The sequence below is a fragment of the Paramisgurnus dabryanus genome, chromosome 10, assembly GCF_030506205.2.
Source record: "Paramisgurnus dabryanus chromosome 10, PD_genome_1.1, whole genome shotgun sequence".
NCBI lineage: Eukaryota > Metazoa > Chordata > Actinopteri > Cypriniformes > Cobitidae > Paramisgurnus > Paramisgurnus dabryanus.
The window spans coordinates 30,628,696-30,650,395 of NC_133346.1; the positions used below are offsets into that span (position 1 = coordinate 30,628,696).

At 40.2% G+C, this 21,700-nt stretch overlaps 1 protein-coding gene across 4 annotated transcripts in view; it reads left to right on the forward strand.

Moving 5' to 3' along the window:
- Positions 1-21,700, forward strand: part of psd3l (pleckstrin and Sec7 domain containing 3, like) — a 114,028-nt gene that overhangs the window by 27,911 nt on the left and 64,417 nt on the right. Inside the window, exon 1 of one of the 4 annotated variants that reach the window (XM_065240496.2) lies at positions 14,532-14,556. The exons of 2 other annotated variants lie outside the window; for them this stretch is intronic. The gene's annotated coding sequence lies outside the window, so the exon portion shown is untranslated. Of the gene's footprint in view, positions 1-14,531; positions 14,557-16,854; positions 17,029-21,700 lie in introns of those variants that run through there. One more of the 4 variants, XM_065240495.2, reaches the window with a different exon arrangement.

The following is a 21,700-nucleotide window of genomic DNA, read 5'->3' on the forward strand; positions in this document are numbered from 1 at the left end:
GAAGTCTTCGTGTTATGTTTCTTGTCTTGGTCCTGCTCCCTCTCTTGTCTCTTGTTCTGTCTCGCAGGTCCCGGCTATCGATCTCTCAGGGGTCCCGGCGGAGTACTCGGATCTGTATCAGGTTTTCAGTAAGTCCCGGGCTACTTCTCTGCCTCCTCATCGGTCGTATGATTGCGAGATTAAACTACTTCCCAACACTTCTCCGCCTAAGGGTCGCATATTTTCCCTAGCTAAACCAGAAAGAGAGGCTATGGATAAATACATTAATGACGCTCTTAAAGCCGGTCTCATTCGCCGCTCCTCGTCTCCAGCTGGTGCTGGATTTTTCTTTGTAAAAAAGAAAGACGGGTCTCTTCGTCCGTGCATTGATTATCGAGGGCTGAATGACATTACTGTTAAGAATAAGTACCCCTTGCCTTTAATGTCATCAGCATTCGAGTTATTACAGGGAGCGCGCGTATTTACCAAATTAGATCTGCGCAACGCTTATCATTTGGTACGTATTAGAGAGGGCGATGAGTGGAAGACAGCCTTTAATACACCTTCTGGACACTGGGAATATTCCGTTCTGCCGTTCGGTCTTTGTAACGCTCCAGCTGTCTTCCAGACCATGGTCAATGAAGTGCTGGGTGACATGATTAACAGATTTGTCTTTGTGTATCTCGATGACATTCTCATCTTTTCTCCCTCCATGCAGATACACACTCAGCACGTTCGCATGGTTTTACAACGGCTATTAGAGAATCAGCTATTCGTTAAGGCGGAGAAGTGCGAGTTCCACAAAAAGTCGGTTTCGTTTCTGGGTTTTGTCATTGCCGAGGGAGAAATTCGTCCCGATCCCGCTAAGGTTAAGACGGTTGCCGATTGGCCAGTACCCGACACTCGGAAGGAGCTTCAGCGATTTCTGGGGTTCGCCAATTTTTATCGGCGTTTCATCAGAAATTTTGGTCAGATCGCTAAGCCTCTCACCGCTCTCACTTCACCTAATGTATGTTTCCGTTGGAGTAGAGAGGCTCAGGAGGCCTTTGATGTGTTAAAATCCCGGTTCATCTCTGCGCCTGTCCTCTCTATTCCCGATCCGGCTAAACAATTTATAGTGGAAGTGGATGCATCTGATGTCGGGGTAGGCGCCGTCTTATCACAGCGATCGTCTATTGATGGGAAAGTACATCCGTGTGCTTTTTTCTCTCACCGGTTAAACCCAGCAGAACGTAATTACGACATAGGGAATCGGGAGCTGTTGGCGGTTAGACTCGCTTTGGGTGAATGGCGTCACTGGTTGGAGGGAACCTCGGAGCCCTTTCTGGTCTGGACGGATCATAAGAATCTTGAATATATCCGTTCGGCCAGAAGACTAACATCTAGGCAGGCTCGTTGGGCACTCTTCTTTGATCGTTTCAACTTCACCCTCTCGTACCGGCCTGGCTCGAAAAATACCAAACCTGATGCTCTCTCCCGTCTGTTCGAAAAATCCGATTCGGAGAGGACGGAGACCATTCTCCCGGAGGGGAGGGTGGTCGGCGCCCTCGTATGGGGAATCGAACAGCGGGTGAGAGAGGCCGGCCGGGAGGGGGAAGTTCCGGAGGGGTGTCCAGCGGGTCGCCTATGGGTTCCTGAGCGGTTACGTTCCGATGTCATCCGGTGGGGTCACGAGTCCAAATTTGTCGGCCATCCAGGTATTCGGAGAACGTTGGCTGCCGTCCGTCAGCGTTTTTGGTGGCCTTCTATGTCCACTGACGTCAGACAGTTTGTATTAGCCTGTTCGGTGTGTGCTCGTAATAAAGCATCTAATTTACCACCCGCTGGTCTGCTTAAATCTTTGCCCGTGCCCTCCCGCCCCTGGTCTCATATAGCTCTTGATTTTGTCACCGGCTTACCGGCATCTAATGGTAACACTGTTGTTCTACTGTGGTGGATCGTTTTTCGAAGGCGGTTCATTTCATTCCCCTGCCCAAGCTACCTTCTGCAAAAGAGATGGCTCAGGTTTTGATTAATCACGTTTTTCGGTTACATGGTATTCCGACTGACGTAGTGTCAGATAGGGGTCCTCAGTTCATCTCTCGTTTTTGGCAGGAGTTTTGTAGACAAATTGGCGCCACGGCCAGCTTGTCTTCTGGTTATCACCCGCAGACCAATGGGCAATGCGAACGGGCTAATCAGGATCTCGGTAGAACGCTCCGCTGTCTGTCGTCACAATATCCGAATTCCTGGTGCGATCAGCTCCCGTGGGTTGAGTATTCTCATAATTCTCTTCCCGTTACGTCTACCAATTTGTCCCCGTTTGAACTTTCCATCGGTTATCAACCTCCCCTGTTTCCATCACAGGAGCCCGAGGCAGCGGTTCCGTCTGCGTTAGCTTTCGTACGCAGGTGCAGACGCACCTGGAGGAGAGCTAAGACACTGTTATTATCTAATTCCAGACGAACCAAAGCTGCAGCTGATCGTCATCGGCGACCTCCACCCCGTTACGTTTGTGGTCAAAAGGTATGGCTTTCTACCAAGGATCTGTCTCTCCGTGAGCCTTCTCGTAAGCTGGCTCCGAGATTCATTGGGCCATACAGTATTTCTAAGGTCATTAATCCGGTGACGATTAAGCTTAAGTTACCCCTTTCTCTTGGTCGGGTTCACCCTGTTTTTCATGTATCCAAGGTTAAACCTGTGATGTTTGCTCGCTATAACCCCCCTGTCTCTGCCCCCAATCCCCCCGCCCCTCGTCTAGTGGATGGTGCCCCTGTCTACACTGTTAAGAGGTTACTAGACTCCCGCCGCAGGGGCAGAGGATTTCAGTATTTAGTGGATTGGGAAGGATACGGTCCTGATGAGAGGAGCTGGGTTCCGGGTCGGGATTTACTGGATCCTGGGCTGATCGAGGACCTCCGTCGGCGACAGGGTGAGTCCCCCGGTCCGTCTGGTGCCGGTCGTGGAGGGGGGGCTACTGTCATGACTGCTGGGTGATCGATGGCTGTGTGATCTGTGTGTGTGTGTTGTTTACCTGTGGTGCCGGTTCCTCGTGTGTTCACTAACTCCGCCCCCTTGTTTCAGTTGATTGTTCACCGGTGGTGTCTCGTTTACCTTTCCCTTTATATTGCACGTAGTCCTGTCCTTTGTTGCGCGCTCATTGTTTTATCACAGTCCTGCTGCCCTGCCTTGTCTTGTCAGTCGCTCTCTGTCTTCTCCTTTGTTACCCCAGGTTTGGTTTCGGCGTTCGGGGACGCGTCTTCACCCGGACCGCTCGCTTGTAGGAGCATTGGATTATACTGACTTTGTTTGTCTCTCGATACAGCTGGTTCGCTTCGTTTCTAGGCGGTATACCAGCTGTCTCCCTCTCTCCGGTTTGCATCATCACCCGTGAGTGGAGTTCACCCATTTTACCTTGTGGATTATATTGACTCTAACTACTGTTGTTTCTCGGAACCGCTGGTTCGCTTCGTTTTTAGGCGGTGACCAGTGGTTTCTGGGTGGTCCTTCTACATCTGGATTACACAGTGGATTATCCGTCTGAGAACTTGGACTTCCATCTCCGCCTGTCATCCACCTTCAGGGCGGCGTGTTTCATCCCTCTGTTGCGTGTGGTGACAGTGCTGGCGTTCTCGACGGAGCGCGTGGGTGGCTCTCTCTTCCTTTGGATCTGTACTGAATTATTGTGTAGCGCCGACTCACTCTCCCCTACTGTGGGAGTGATTCATTCCCACAGTAGTGTTTCCATCGGAGTGAGTCAACGGGTGTACGCCGTGTGTGGATCTACCAGTGACTTGCTCTCCTGTTTTCTATATTTTTTCTAAATAAACTATTTAACTTGCACTTGACTCTGAGTCCGTTTCCTGACAATATGTGTCTTTAGATAAGTCTTGGGTGTGCCTATATGTGTTTGTGAAGTTTCAGCTCAAAATTCCCAACAGATCATTTATTATAGCATGTCAAAAATGCCTGTATTAGGGTGGGAGCAAAAAGGAGCAGTTTTCATGTGTGTACCTTTAAATGCAAATGAGCTACAGCTCCTCACTCCCTTACCAACAGACAGTGAGCGCTTTCGGTTCAAATCGATCTGATTCCCGTGAATACAGTCTGAGACACTGATCTATATAAATGACTGGATTGCGCATGACGTCACTACTGTAAAGCCACTGCGCCGCCATGTTGGTATACCCAAACATTCTATTAAATCAAAGGACGTTATCAGATTTTAATGATAAAGCATCACTTTATAAGTCTTCGTTTTTATATCTGAAGTCTCCCTGTAGGTTATTACAACACAAACGTCCTAAGCATGTACATAGTTATTTACTGAAAGTTCATTTTGCTTTTTAAACAGTTATTATACATTCATCTTCATTACAGTATCAGATCAGCAGACAGACCGCAGCATATTTAGTATTGTACCATGGTCTGTTTAAATACTCGATTCTGATTGGCTGGAAGGTGTGCATTAAAACCGTTTAATGCACAGGTAGTTCCAGTCAGTTTGATTACAGTTAGAAATTAATCCGCTACTATAAACATTGGTTACCATAGTAACACAATTACACTTGCAGAGAGAGCGAGAGAGACAGAGCGAGCGAGAGAGAGAGACGTAAGTGCGTCTCTCTTTAAAGTGCGCGGGTTTTATTTCACACTTTACATAAATAAATGACATGATTAGTTCAAATAAAGATTGCCTTGTCACTGTCAGTGTTGCCTGTCATTCATAAATTATTTTAATAAATCAATTAAAGAATCATTAAGTTAGCTATATGCAGAGGCGTTTCCAGCTTTGAAGGACATTCGGGGCTAAGCCCAGACATATTAAATACAGGGATCACTCAAAGAGTGTATAAAGTGTATAATAAGAATATTAACGTGATCTGTAGCATATAAAAGTGTACTCACCTAATCGCGGCGGGTCGCAGGAGTAAAATGTCATAAGAACTTTAATCTTTCATCTCAAGTAGATTTTTGCACGTGAGTTTTACTCCTGAATGAGCTGATGTCACAGAACCGCCAAAATTACATTATTAAACTGCTGCGCCTAAGGAATAACGATCAAGTGATAAATAAACCTACAATACTGTATACCTACTGTATAACCATCTTATTTATGTACCATACAGAACGTCTAAAGCATAATATAAACAGAACATCTAAAACTAAATATACGTATTGCTGCTGGAGACTTGCCATTGGCTGTTGTAATTGAATAAATAATGAGGTCAGTGTAAGAATAGATTACAGGAGCTATTTTGGGGATGTTTTTATAAATATTACTTTGTTTCATGGTATTATGTTTTATATTATTACGTTTAATGTTATAATGCGTTATTATAATTATCTGATTTAAATATTAAAGATACTTTTTCAAGTAACCGTTGTTGAGATCAGTGTTTCCTTTCCCGTAGCTAAATAAGATCTCGTCAGCTCCTCCCCTAACTGTTGCATATTCAACAGAGTGGCAGAAACGGAATAGCCCATAGGCTACCGACAGCAAAGAAACGTATTCTATAGGCTAGATTTTTTTTAAGACCTAGCCCTTTGTCTATTTCTAAAAGACTGTATGCAGTAAAGCCAAAGCACAATGAAATAAGACAACTTGATTCAAAAGGTTTACATAGGCTTTTGTCCGGTTTCATATTTGTCAGTCAACTTTTCAAAATACATTCGAAGCAACGAGGGGATAGACTTTAAAAAAGAGACGCACACAGCCACAGGTAACTCGCGCACGCATCTCTCTCTCTCACTCTCTCTCTTTCTCTCTCTCTCGCTCTCTCTCTCCCTCGGGTCCTTTTTCAGTTCTCTCCTCTGTCTCCCTCTTTTACTAATGAATTTTAATAAATGTGATAATTCATTTAAATAAAAGCAATACAATGGCACTACTTTATTTAAAGCGGACGGAGTGCGAGCCTTAACTTAAGAAAATGACCGTAATTTTTACCCTTCTGTTAAAAAATTACACTGTAAACATTATTTGCAGCGTTAACTTGGCAAATAACCAAGGTATAAGCGGGATAATCCACGGCTAGCCATGCATTAAAGGGTTTTAATGCACTTCGCAGAGGCAACAACCCTCCGCTACGCGTCGGGTGGTTCTTCGCCTCTACGTCGTGCATTAAAACCCTTTAATGCATGGCTAGCCGTGGATTATCCCTTACTTAATGACAAACATGCATATTCTGAAATCTAAATAAATAATCATTCTTTGTATGTGCATGCAATAATTAGCTGGTTTTGTAATTATGTTATCTTTACAAGTTACCTAAACTTATTCAGAGAAATAATGCTGACCGTGTAGCTTAATGTCAAAAAACTTTATTTATACCCATGTCATTAACAGAATGCAGCAGACACACTCACCTTAACAGTTTTTTTATAAATCCATTATCCTGCCCAATTTAAACATAAACATTGCAAATAACACCAGAATTCACAATTAATTTACGTACACATATCCTAAAAAAGGATTTTGCATAATATGTGCCTTTTATAATGGACACACACAAAAGAAGACTCGTCTGGACTAATCTTTTCAGTGGATATATTTGATCTTAGATCAGTAAACGTGTCAAACTAGTTATTAAAGACAACCGATTTTGCCCTAGGATATAGAAATATTTTAGGATATATATATATATATATATATATATATATATATATATATATATATATATATATATATATATATAAAATACATGTTTAAGCTGTGCCTTTATTTAAAAACATAATTTGTATTGACATCTCTTAACATACATCAGTGTCATTGTTTTGTCTCAATATGCACACCATTAAGGATTTTTTGTAAGGTATGTTTGTAAAACCAATTTAAATGTCCTAAAATAACTAAGTCCTAGTCCTGGATTAATCTAAACCCTGTCTGGGAAACCACCCCAAAGAGTTCAAACTCATGTAAACATCTTTGTACTCTTTTATGGAACAGTTGTATAAATGAGGATACTTCCTGACATCTTTGCACAATCTCTCATATGGCCTTCATTGTCGATGTAGCTTGCACTTGTTACGGTCCGTTTAGTATATGTAGTTTTTCCATCTTGTGAATTGATGCCCCCAGGGCATGGTTGCCAGCGTGTGCATGAAGTCATTACTGCAAGAAAAAAATTTGCGCATGTGCGACCTCCGCGTACAAAGTATGCATGGTGAAAAAAATGCTGTAGTACGTGTACAATACGCACATTCTATTCTTTTATATTTATTTTTTAATCTTTGTTATAACATTTACACCTTTAGCTGTGCTACGTGTTCGTGTTCAGTTGTTCTGATTACTATTCTGATGACAAAATTTGCATCATGCATATTACTGTACACTGACCCTTGTGTACGCATAAAACTTAGGCCTCTAGTAAGAATGCTTAGTATTGTATTTACACACTACACAGAGCTTATATATCATAGTAAAGCTGTATAGGCTGCCGTATTTCAATGCATTCAGTAAATGTGCAAAGTTTCAGTGCCTGTGATAATATTTAGGAAGTGAGCATCATTACGTAATTGGTTTGTTCTGTATCACGCAGGGGTTTACTTCCACATGGTCAAACACTGTGAAGTAAACAGTTTGTGTGTGACAGGTGCTGAGGTCACAGGGTGGGGCGTGTCTGTTGTTGGGCATCATGCGCTCTCAGCTGGTCTAAAGGAAGTGCTGAGGTGTGAGTCAGTGATGAGGAGTGATGCCAGGCATCCGTCTGCCCGCTGTTCTTTACTTTAGCTTTTATATAACAGTCCTCACGATCACTGCACACACACATTGTCTTCGACTTGTTTACTTGTGAGGGCATTATGTTATCAGTTATATGATTTTATAATCATCATGCCAGATTTATGTTATATGTGAATGGAGGAGAGAACATTGGTACAGTACAACTGTTTTACTGGAGGACATTTAACAGTACACATATTGTATGATAATGTCTCTTAAATCAAACACATCTCAGGCTGTTAATAGAGCACTCTAACACCTGAAACAGATGTGTCATATTAAGAATAACATCTAAAATATGTTCTTTAGGGGAACTACTTACTTTACTAACCTACAATGTCTGTAGCTATAACATTTACATTTTCAGTTAGGCATTTAGCAAATGCTTTTATCCAAAGCGACTTAAAGGGATAAGGAAACAGTTAAGTGATTTGTCATAGTGAGGTAATAATACAAGAATTGCTAATACCAAGTTAGTCTTGTGCCATTTCCTTTCAGCAGCCCTGAGTGTAATCTGTTGCACACAGATGATATCAGACTGCCAGGGGCATATGGATGTAGCACGAGCTGGTCTGAAGGACAGAGGGCAAAGAGTATCTAAACATGATATTAGTGTAGAACATAAGGTGTCAGTTGCAGCATCTGCATCATCTAAAGACAGGAAGTGAGATGGAAGAGAGGATGTCACCTCAGGGGAGAGGGTACAAGGGGAGAGAAAGCAAAGGTTATGTCTGAAATGTACTAAAGGCTGTATGGGTGTGTAGGATGTAGTTAGGTGCATGTTAAAAATTATGAAAAAAGTAGTCAGATAGATGGAGAGGTGCGACCTTAATGTTGTCTGTAGTGCAGCTGCGGATGAAGATGAGATCAAGTTGGTTTCCTGACCTGTGAGTGGCAGCGTTGCAGAGGCGAGTTAGGTCAAATAAGGAGGTGAGTGTGTGGAAGTCCGCAGCGTAGGGCTTTTCGAGGTGGATGTTAAAGTCTCCGAGTACTGTTGAGAGGGCTGCCTTTCTCCCTGCCTATAAAGCTCCTCTATGAAGTTTAGAAGAGGACCTGGAGGGCGGTAAACCACAACGACATGAAGTAGGAGATGTGATGTTAACAGCATGGTATTAAAAAAAAAAGAGTCATTTGTGCATAGTGAAGTAAGTGTAGTGTACTTCCAGCTATTGTTAATCAAGCTATAAGATTGTCAGCCATAGAAATCATAGTGAAATTAATGCTTAAAAAACAAACTGTGATGCTCTTTATCTTTATCTTGAATCTACAATTAGATTCAAGAGTTGAGTCTAGTTTTCACAGGGAAAGTTTCAGTGACACATTGTTTTCTTGAGCTGTTACACACACCTATAAAACTGTGACATTTAAAAATGGCAAACAACAACAACACATCTTTTCTAGAAACGTACCTTCTGCCGAAAATAAGACTGGATGCTTGACCAAAGTATGTATTATTTTTATCATTATTCATAAGGTGAATAATAGGGCTGGGCAAAAAAAATCGATTTTTTTTCGATTAATCGTTTTTTAAAAGGTGGTCGATTAAAAATCGATTCTCAAAGAGCAGAATCGATTTTTTTCATATTTATTTCCGCAAACATTGAACAGAGAAATGGAAGCATTTTAGATTTCGCAAGCAAGACGTGTTGTGGCTTTTAATTTCTTTTTATTAATTACCCAGTTGTAAACTGCTGTTCACTGTTCTTTTTTATTAATATAGTATGTGTATTAAATCTATATTCATTGAGTTGAATCGAGAATCGAGTATAAAAACCTACCACATACCAGAATCGGAATCGAATCGATTTGATAGCTTGTGAATCGAAATCGAATCGATCTGGAACATCTGAATCGATACCCAGCCCTAGTGAATAATGGGTTTCACACTTCTGTAAAGCAAAAATAAAGACCGATCATTGAAACAGCTGAGTGAACTTAAAGTGAACTGAGTGAAAATAACTTAACTCTAATGATTCTTCAGACTAGAGGACAACTATAGCAGACTACAGCATAAATTTCGATTGATTTCTTTCAGCTGTTGCAAGGTGAGAAGATTTAATATACATTACTGGACTAGTTTAGGCTTCGTTGCATTTGTCTCATCACAGTCAACTCGATTCTCGAATGCATAAGAATACTTCCTTGGCATATTGTGTTACAAAACATTGAGCTGTGTAACTGAAAGGATTTCTAGTTTATGTTAATTCGCTTATACGTCTATGTTAATTAAAACAGCTTATGAGGGCTGACTTTGCGTCAGAATCATAACACAAAACAGGAAATGTAAATAACCTAAAAAACAGGGGTGAACAAAGTGAAAACTTTACAGTGGGAAGTAAACTGTATTGTATTGCTCCAGCGTCACATTACGTAAACTGCATTTATAGTATGGAACTACACATATGCAGATATCATAGCAAATAGCGGTAAATACACACACCTTGTTCTCTTCTGAAGTTCACTCTGCACTTCAAGACCACGCTAAAAATGCATAGTAAAGACGGGGCAGAGCAATGGAGAGAGGGCCCAGCAAAGGGGATTGCACTTGTGGCACAGTCCATGACTGGATTCCTTCAAAAGTTTTTTGTCCCTTAAGCCCGAATTATAGTTGTGCGTAAATTCTACGCCATAGCTACAGTGTAGGCTATCCATAGCCTGTGCGTAGCTCTGCATAGCCTGACGTGCACCTCACAAAATTTTTAACAGCGCGTCAGTTCTACGCGGATTGCAAGCGCTGTGATTAGTCCACCAGAACCCCTCCCATCAGGTAAAAAACCTGCGTCAAAGGTATTTCCGTTTGCGACGGTGAAAACAAAGATGAGCCAAGTAGAGGAGTGATTTAACTCAAACTAGAACAAAAGTCACTGTTTATTTACTTCCATCATTGCTGGTCTTTACAAATCATACACAACAAGTTGCTGTTTCTTCTTCATTTGTGGGTTAACTTGCCAAGCTTCTTCTTCTCTGACGGTCGCGCTGCTACTGTGGTTACATGCGTGGATACTGCCTACCAGCGGTCTGCGCGCGTGTTTGCACGTCGACGTGAACGACGACGCAAAAGTATAAATTAAAACCGACGCGGAACCGTCACGGAACCTACGCCGTCGCGGCTACACTGTAGGACCTACACATAACGATATATAACGCATACGAGCCCTTTAGAATCGTCCTAATGGGGCATACATACCAAACGCGAGTTCAACGATTTGCCCAAGTAGATTACATACAAAGTCAATGCAAATACGTGATCAGACGCTCCCTCACGTAGGTGCGATGCGAATGACGAGATAGTGGCGAGGCGTTTGCCACGAAAACACAAGCTAGCCGCCTCAAGCCGCATACAGACAGCCAGCGACTTTTCTCGCTGTGTGTCGCCCGTCTCTTTCAATGAGGCGTTTCTAAATCTGCTTGTCATAAACAAATGAGTACCATCCACTCCAGTAACTGACGAGAAAAGGATGACGTGAATTCCACTGCTTCGTTCTCATTGGTAGTCGCTCCCTAAATTCTCTCAACATTGGTATAAAGTTAAACTTTTCTTAACTTTCTCGCGTCACTGCACACGCCCATACGGTCGCCAACGGTCACTTTCGCTCGTGCCGCCGAAAGTCGCCAGGTTTCCATGGAAATAAATGAGATTGTGTCGCTCTGCTACTGCTGGTCACTGGCTGTCTTCGCCCAAGCTGAAAATATTCAACTCAAGCGAAAAATTTGCATGACCCGGAGTTAAATCTCGCAAGTATTCTAGAGCGAGATTACGCGAAGCCCTGCGTTTGGTGTGTATGTAGCATAAGCCTTCCCCCCTTACGGCGCCCCTGTCTAGAAGAAAGCAGAATACTATTAAATGTACATTCACATTATAAGCGACTTTGTTACTGTGTGTCGCTCGTTTTTTTCAAAAGAGGCGTTTCTAAATCTGGTTGTCATAAACAAATTAGTACCATCCACTCCAGTAACTGATGAGAGACGGATGACGTGAACTCCACTGCCTCGTTCTCATTGGTAGTTGCTCCCGGAAGGCGCTCATAATTTGCATAAAGTTAAACATTTGTCGCGCGACTGGACACACCCCATCCAGTCACCAACGGTCCCTGTCGCCCGTGTGGCCAGAAGTCGCCAAGCTTTCATTGAAATCAATGAGATCGCGTCGCACTGCTACTGCTAGTCGCTGCTAGTCTGAATGCAGCTTTAAGCTTAAGAGCAAACATCTATCAAATTCCCAAACAAACCTAGAAACCATCTAACAAATTAATTTGAAATGATCTAAAACACTGTATGTGCACAGTGACGCTATATAATTATCCCAAAACACCATAGCAACAACATAGCAACACGCTAAACTAAACTATTGGGACATTTTGGTTACCACACTACAATGCACTATAAATCATCCAGTGTTCTTTTGTAACACATACCAAGATCCTAGTAAACACCAATTGCCTAACATCATGACAACATGTTTGATAAATGCAAACACCACACAGGTTTTAGAAAACAAATGTAGTTACATTAAACACTGGATTCTGTGTATTCATTAATACTGCTTTGTATATGAAGCTCTTATCAAGACATGATAATAAACAGAGTTGTATAGTACTTAAGTATTTTTACTTTCTACATAAAAGAAAATTTTCAATTATTTGTATTTTATTAGTGTTTTTCTTTGGAAAACAAAAACATATTATCATAATTTTTACTCCACTACATTTCATAATTTCAAGTTTTTGGTTTATATTTAATATTTAAGTACATTAAACATCTAGTAATTTTTTGTACTTAAGTAAAAAAAATTCTTACTTTTACTTAATAATGTAAAAGTACACAATTTTTATGTAATTAGGCATTAAATCAATTTTAATATGCAATATATAATGAAAACACAGTATGATTCAATGCTTTAGAATGTAGTGAAAATTTTTTAGTAAAGTACATTTTTTCCCAAGACAAACACTCTGATAAAGCACAGATGCTTGGAAAATGTAACTAAAATACTTTAGTATTAAGTATTATACACCTCTAATAATTAAATGATAATATATAAAGGAACTATACAAGCTTACAGTATGGGAAGCTCAAAGGTTCGGGTAAAATACTTGTGGAGATGGTGTTTAGGGTTTCCGGTTAGAGAAATGAAAGGCAAGAGAGATTTCCTAATTGAAGAGCTTTAGGGCTTTTGTACAAAAACACTCCACATATCTGAAGAAATGGCTGATAATGTTAAGCAGTCTTCTGAGAACACTCAGCTGTTTCTTCAGCTAAAGGTGATTTAGTGTCTGACATCACATACAGTTTACCATAGCATTATTTATCATTTTTGGGTGTCTGGTCTCCTGGTACAGACATGAATACTCTGAGACCAGCAATATTCTCCTCCATTGATGTACAGTTGTGCGCAGGGCTGTTGCTAGTGGGGTGAAAGGTGGTAACAATTATAGGGGCCCACGCTGCCCAGAGGGCCCCACAAAATGCAGAAGTTATACTATACAGGCCCTCATTTGGTTAAAAAAAATTTTGATACTGTACCGACGCGTGCTCTGCTCCCGACCTACGCAGTCAAAGTCCACTTCTTTATTTGCGGTATTATAAATAAATGTGTTTTCAATAACACACTGGGAAAATAACACAACGCATTTCACAAGCATTATTACAGCTGACTAATACTACTAAAACTATTGGAAAAACTGGAAAAGCCATTATATTGCTGGTCCTTTTTTTATAAATGTTTTTTTTTGTTTTATTATGTAACAATTACAATTTCTTATCTTTTGTTTGGCTGTTATTGTATTAGTTTGTCATTAATAATTGCATGATGCTTTAAAACAATGTTTTTTTAGTTATGGCTGAATGGCATTGTTTGATGTAACATTTAAATAAATATTTAGCTTTAAAAAGTTTTTGTGTGTTTTGCATTTGATGGATGTTCAGGAAAAACCTATAGTTGCATTTTTTTAGGTTGTCTGTTTTGTTATTATGTTAGAAATCCTTATTAGGTTGCACGCTGGCCTACATCCTCATATCTTACACTGTATGATATGGGTGGAGGGTGCAGGGGGCCCATATTTATTTTTTCAGGGGGCCCAGAATTCTCGCTACGGCCCTGGTGGGACAAAACAAGATGTGATTGTTGGACAGTGTGATAAAGTTGAAAACATTGTGACCAGAAAAATTTGAATTGTTGTCTTTTTGTCATCATGTCTCTTTCTTTGCTTAAAATAAATTTAAGGGTATTTTTTTTTGTATAAATCTGGTTGACATACACTATGGTAAAATCCTTAGTCAGGTGTTATCGTAACGAAGCAGAGATAATGCGTGTGTACTGTATGTGTAGCCGAATACAGCGAGTCTAAGTTATTCCTCATCCGCCTCAAATTTCACAGTCCTGCCCTTCCGCTCAAGGCTGAGCACTTTACCTCAGACGATAAAACACAGCATAAAAACAAAACAGCCTTGGATATCCGCACTTAAATCCATACTGACTGAGTGAATTCTGCCAATGAAAGACTTGAAGGGTTGTTCTTGTGTTGATCTATCTAATAAGAGTACAGACCGTATCAGTTAGTGAGAGATCTTCTGCTGTTATTCCTGCGTTCTTCAGATGCCTGCAGAGAATCTGAGGTCAGTCTCAGTTGAAATGTGGGAGCAGGAATAGAGAAGTTGGAGAATGTTTGGAGGAGGTGGGAGGGTCATGCTTTCACTTCATACTTTCGGTATACAGGAGAATTAAAGATTGACTCACTTCACTTATTGTAGTGTAGATGGATGAAGATCTTTATTGAAGTTTCTCTGATGAAACATCATTGAAGAAGACCTGTAGTTTCTTCTGTAGTGCGGTTCAGTACAACATTTGTCCTTGATGTTTTCGGCCTGTCATTTGTCAGGTTAGTGCATCTTCTCTTTTAATGTTGTCGGCTTGGGATGTGAATTTCTTCATTTGTGTCTCTGTTATGCAGGGCTGTTTGTACTTGTTAATTCATTCAGTTTACACACAACTTCCTTCTCTTTTGTCTTTTAATACATCAATAGTAAGAGTTTTCTTACTTTGAGATTTCCTTATCTCTTGGCCCTTAACTTTATTAGTTTGTCCTGGTGGAAGAATGATTTCCTGCCTCCTTATCATGGGAGTAAATCATTTCTTATCCTGATATAGATTCTGCTGTGATGTTGCAAAAAAATTTCTTCTCACATCAAGATAAAGTATCTAAAACAGGCTTATTTTGTTTATTTAATTGATTCTCATTGATCCGTGCATATGTTGAATTGAGTGTTTCTCAATTCACTCATAGCTGTGCATCATAACAGGTTTTACACTTATAACAACACCTTGTTTGTAAGCAGGATGCTTAACCTTTGGTTATTGACAGAATTTTGGCTTTGGTTCAGTACCAGCCTCTGCTATCTTAATAACACAATATTGTTAAATCTTAATAAAATAATAGATTACAAACAGTTGGCTTATATACCATGTCAATTATGTATATACAGTACACAAGCGTGCTATTCTGAAGTGCAATTGAAGTTCTCATTGCATCTTAACCTCTACATTTGCTATTCAACCCTTTCCAGTAATGGCTTTTACATGAATGTAAGCTTCACATTAAAATAGTTTGTGCATGATCTCAACACATGTATACAAGCTTTCTGAGGTCATACTGCTGGCTGCGTGTTCATAATTTGAATCTAACACAAACACACGATCTCTGCCTGTTTCTTCCTTACACCCTAAGAAAAGATGTGTTAATTTTCAACACATTGTTTTGTGTTATCCTATTTAACACATTAAGGGGCAGTTTCCCAGACAGGGTTTAGATTAATGCAGGACTAGGCCTTAGTTATTTTGGGACATTTAAGTAGTTTTACAAACAAACCTTACAAAAAATAATGCTGTGTGCATCTTAAGACAAAACAATGGCACTGATACTGTATATGTTAAGATATGTCAGTGCAAGATGTTTTTAAATAAAGACAGCTCAAACATGCAGTTTAGTCTGGGACTAGGATAAGCCATGTTCGGGAAACCGGCGTTTGTTATTTTAATGTACAAATAAATAAAAGGGACAACGCAAGATTTGTTTAAACAATGCAAAGTGTGTTGTTCCAAAAATATCACAGTGGTGTGTCTAGTTAAGGAAAACACATTAAATGTGTTGTCTTTAACTAGACACAACGGGACGGTTTCCCAGACAGGGATTGGACTATAACTAGCCTAAAATAAATTTAAGAGCTCTCCAAACTGAAAACCACTTGTGCTGACATATCTTAAAATACATCAGTGACCTTTGTTTTGCCTCTTAATGCACACAAGTAAGGCATGTTTGTTAAAACTAGTTGTATTTCCTTATTAAACTAAAGCCTAGTCCTGGTTTAAGAGATAATCCCTGTCCGAGAAACCTCTAAGAGTGTACTTCTTTTTTACAAGACAGCAACAGGGGCAGTTGTAGCCTAGTGGTTAGAGTGTCGGGCTTGTAACCCGAGCGTTGCCGGTTCGAGGCTCACGACCGGCGGGTTGCGACTGTGGTGCCCTTGAGCAAGGCACCTTAACCCTAATTGCTCCCCGGGCGCTGCAGGGATAGCTGCCCACTGCTCCGGGTGTTTTTGTGTTCACGACTTGCAGTGCGTGTGTTCACTATTCACTGGATGGGTTAAATGCAGAGGTCACATTCCAAGTATGGGTTACCATACATTGGCAAATACTCACTTCACTTCACTTCACTTCACTTCACAGAGAAAATAACATTGGGTTTTCGTTTAGAGAAAGAGGTGCGGTCGTCATTCTGTCAGTTTATAATGTTGTGCTCTCATATGTATGAAATGTTCAAGTTGTGGTTCTCAAATACCACATAAAGTCTTTTCTCTCATCCTAAACATCAAGACAGAAGTGATTGAGAAAGAGAGACCTGGTCCGACTGAAAGTCTTTCAGACTGTGTTATTCCATTACGAATAAAATAAGATAAACAATTGTTGATGTCAGTGGAAAAGAAAAATACCCGAAAAATGTTTAGAAAATAGTGTTTAGAAAATAACCAAAAAGATAAACTCGTGTAAATGAAACTCTCATGCAGTGATATTAGATGTTCAGTTGTACATGCATACGGCATGGTTAGTAGGGTGTAGTGTGCTTCATAGCGGTGAGAACACGCCCTCAATTCTTTGGGAGTTTTCTGTTAGTATTTCTGTCAGTGTTTAAACCGCTTTTGTCCCGAAGACGATACCCCGCGCTAAACCTTGAAGCTTCTCATGTTACCCGGTGTCGCTGGTTGAACTTTAACGGTGCATCTTACGCGGAATGATCGCGGTCGGGATGCGATTAAAAGTGCCGCGAGTTTGTGCGCTCTGGACGTGAAATATGCAGGTAAACAAAGACTCTAGCTCACTACACGCGCGCCGAACGCGAGTTTTCACTTCTTTCACTCTTCTTTAACTTCGGTCTGTCGCGACGCAGCACGCGAAGCACTTTTATTACTCGTAAAACTTTTCTAGTTGTTCAGCTCATCACAGATGTGCGCGTGCACTCTGTTATTTGCGTGGTTATCCTGTAGCTATATTTTAAAACTTTAATTCGAGTTGGATAACGGCGTTGAGGTTGAATAAGGTCATTTAGATCTGTCTATATAAAGAAGCTGATATCAGTTAAGCTGATCTGTCTTACTGATAATGATCGTTTTCATACATGGTGGTATTAACGTAGTTATGATCAGCTAACGTTACTACTAGTTTTGTCCAAAGTTATAGCATTATCATACTACAAACAGCATTATATCTCTTCGAAGTAACCATGTTTTTTTCTGTACTTATTGTTGGTGGCATTGATTGCCATTGGCAAAACCATGGTTTTACTTCAGTTACTGCAGTTTAATCATGGTTTTTGTAGGAAAACCATGCTTATTTGTGAAACCATGGTTTAACCATAACCTGTGGTAGGGGTTATAAGTGTAGAATTCATCATGCATGTATCTGTTTACACATTCTACATCTGTATCATTGACGAAATCCATATGTTTAAGATCTGATTATTCAGATTATTCAGACTGATATCTGCCAATACCAATAATTTGGGGGTTATATTTACTAGCATTTACTAAATACTAAAGATTAAATTTTCTATATAATGACAATTAATGTTGAACATTAAACTAGTGATGTTTCTTTACAGTTTTTTATTCACAGAGCTCAAATTCATTCTTTTGGTTGACAGGATATACCGGCCATAAGTGAGAAAATTTGCTTTTACCGGCTGATATAATTTTTCTCTAGTCCTGATGAACATCTGATCCTTAGCCAACAAATAACATGACTTTATACAATTGATAATTAACCATTATTTGACCTGGATAAATGTGCTTGGACATAAAACTTTACCCACCAAATAAAAAAATACTGCTGACATGATTAATGATAATGCCACACAACTTGCCTGCTGACACTCACTCACCACTTAAACAAACACATTTCTCTCAAAATATGATCATTGATTCTATCTCTCATGAAATAAACCCATACATTTTGCGTTTGATATGAGATTAAATGAATAAGGCGGTTAGTGATAGATGATATTGATTGTGATGTAACAGTAGGAGAACAGAGCCATCCAGTATCTCATATAAACATCTCATCTTTAAACTTTGTAGTTTCATTTGATGAGTTTATAACAATGAGGTATTGATGTCTGATATTAGTGTATTTATTTTTAATGTAAGTTTTTGGTGTACATACATATATTAATCTTAAGCATCACTTCTCTCTTGTGTAATTGACTGAGCAGCTCAGACCCAGTGCAAAGGTCATACGAGGTCACAGTTGTACATAAATACGTGTTTTTGTCTGTTCTTGGCTCATTCTTTTTTGGTGTAGGTCAGGCTTTTCCAGCTCATTACAGATGTTTCACTTGTTTGAGTCAGTGCTCAGATGTACCGTAGGGCTATGAGAGATAACAAACACTCCTAAGTTTTTAACAGTGCTTAGGGTGGAGATCTCTTACATATCTCATTGTCTCTTAATCATGTTCTCTGCTCGCTTGCTTGCTGTTTTTTTATTATTTTACTTTTCAACTGTTTGATGTGAGGTATTACTAAAGATAGTTGGCTATGTGTGTTGCATATATACATAGATTGAGTCATGTTTGTCTTTTTGATGTTATAATTCACAGGAGAATGTTCATGGACAGGGTTTAGATTAAGCCAGGACTAGTTCATAAGTTATATTATGACATTTAAGTCGTTTTTATAAACATACCTTACAAAAACAGTACTGGTGTGGCTCTTAAGCAGGGGCGTCGTTTGCGTATTGCCATACACTAGCATTCAGACAAAACACCAGAAATCAACAGGCTATAATGATGCTTATTAACTCTTTCCCCGCCATTGACGAGATATCTCTTCAATAAAGGGAAAACGCTTCCCTGCCAATGACGAGATTTTCCGTCTTTCCGCAATACCGCTATTATTTTTAAAACCGGAAGTATTGCCCTATGGCAAGCTGCTGCATGTCCGTGTCTGTTTTAAAGATCGCTCTGAATCGGATCTCTATGAAAAGTCCGTCATAAAAATGGAATTATCTCTGCTTTTTGCTCAAAATATGGTGTTTTTGCAAAAACCTACCCATATTCAAAAGCTGATTGCAAAAGAACCACTAAAGGTAGGATGAAACGGTTTTTTTTTGTTTGAAAGCAGAGGGTCTGTTCTTTTATTTGGTATTTTGTATGTTTATATATTTAAAGAAGAACATTTTCTGGAAGGCATTAAACTTTGGTGAAAATCATGAAAAACGCTGGCGCTGGCTGGCAACTTTTTTAAAAACGCTGGCGGTGAAAGAGTTAAAGATAATTTTATATATTTTTAGTAGAACATTTCTGAACATTGTTACATCACTAATAGGGATCATTTACATGTATGCTCAACTTCATGCTATAACCAGGGTTCCCACGGTCCCTGGGAAGTTTTTGAAAATATACATAGATACAGGTCATTGAAAGTGCTAAACTGTTCGCTTTAAATGCCTATATCTTCTGTATGCGAATGTTAATTCATACCAAAATGCTTTTTTGCATAGTTGTGTTTGACAAATGAAAACGTGTCAGGTTACGTATGTAACTTTTGTTCCCTGAGAAGGGAACGAGGCGCTGCGTCTCTCTTGCCATACTTCCTGTGTCCCTGTAACTATAACAATATTTAAGATAGCGATATACTTCCTGGCTTCCGCGTCACCCTGTCTTTGTCGTTAAGCCTCACAATTGGTTAAATTTGACATACACATTCAGATGCACTTAAGGGCTCGTTATAGTTGTGCGTAGGTTTTTGCGAGGTGCACGTCAAGGCCGCGGTGTACTTTTTTTCCACGTCCGGCTCGCGTGCGCACGCGTCCGCAGCTTTTCGAGTATACTCCCCGCGGCTACACCCGGATGGCCGCGTTCGACACTATACGCAATACAAATGATTTCTTATTCAAATTATTAGTCTAACAGGCTGTCAGGGCAGCACTGATTTGGTGACATTTACAGTACATTAAAACATTAGGATAGGAGAAGAAAGGAACTCATCCACCATTGCAAACACAGTTTAGAACAAACAACAAGACAACAAAGAACAGGAATCAAACAAACATGCTCCACAGCTTTCTGTTCTTGGAAGAAGTAAAAGTTAAAGAAGAAAAACGATAGTGTGTGTGCAAATGCTGTCTATTTCCTTTGTATCCTCCTAGTATACTTTCGGCTTCAGGCTACGCAGAGCTACGCACGACTATAAATCGGGCTTTACCCTTGGAGGTGTCCCCAAAGTGTCACAGCAGTGACGCAGCACGAGTTCCCTCGAAAGGGAACTGTAACAATGTCTTAAAAGGTAACACAATGTAACCTTGCTCTCACTTGAAATGTGTCCCCACATTTAGTCCTTGAATTTGACTCACCCTCGCGGTACTTTGATGTCATCAGCCTGTCGTTCTTGCAGCGCAGCTTGAAGTCGAACACAATCTATAATAGCGGGGTTCTCGGGACCCCACTAGTTGGAAGTATCATGATTACCGCTGCTGTTATAATCCTCATTTCACTTAATATTGTGTAGTTCTTTACCTTTTATTTTTCGCAAGTAAAATCCTTTGTTTCACACCCCCCCCTACACTCGAGCTATGCATATTGCATACATTATTCCACACAACAAAACACTGGTGTGTATTTTGAGACAAAACAGTGGCACTGATATATGTTTTGATTAGGGGTGTCACGATTCTCCAAATCTTCGATTTGATTTTACGATTCTAAGGTCACGATTCGATTCGGTTCTCGATTTTTATTAATTTTTTTTGAAAGACAAAAAATGATATGCCATTAATAATTATTTATATTATAGTTTCACATTAACATGCACATTGTGTGCTTTTCCTTGCATGGGGGTTTGTGGGCTTCACTTTATGCGAGAGAGCTTGTAGAGAGGATTCCTTCTTGCACACGTCTTGGACTCCTAGCATCTGAAATAAACCAGTGCATCATAAGCAGCTGCGCTTCTCTCTGTCTCATGTGCACGCGCTCTCGCATCTGTCCAAAGTCTAAACATAGACCCGCTGCATCTTGGTGGCTCTCTCACGCACGTGCAGAGAGCTGGGCTCTGTCCGAAGTAAGATCACTAGGTAGTAATCCTGTTTATGATATGCATTTCAAGGAGTTGTAGCAATACATCCCTCGTGTTTAAAATATAAATCACGTTCCGCTGGACTGATGTCTTTAAAGGCACTTCTGAGAGGTTTATTTTCCCCCGCTTGGAAAGCCGACTGGACGTGACATTGGGGCGTGGCAGCATCAACGATTCCATTTTTTAATTCAAAGTTCGAGGTTGTGACTTCATTTCGATCTATCGATTTTCGAAATCGTGACATCCTTAGTTTTGATATGCCAGTACAAGGTGTTACTAAATTAGTGCACATCAAACATGCATTTTAGTCTGAGACTAGGATAAGCCCTGTCTGGGAAACTGCCCCTAAAAGTTTTATTTAGTGTTTTAGTCTAAGTTGGTTAACTCATGTGCTCTATCACATCA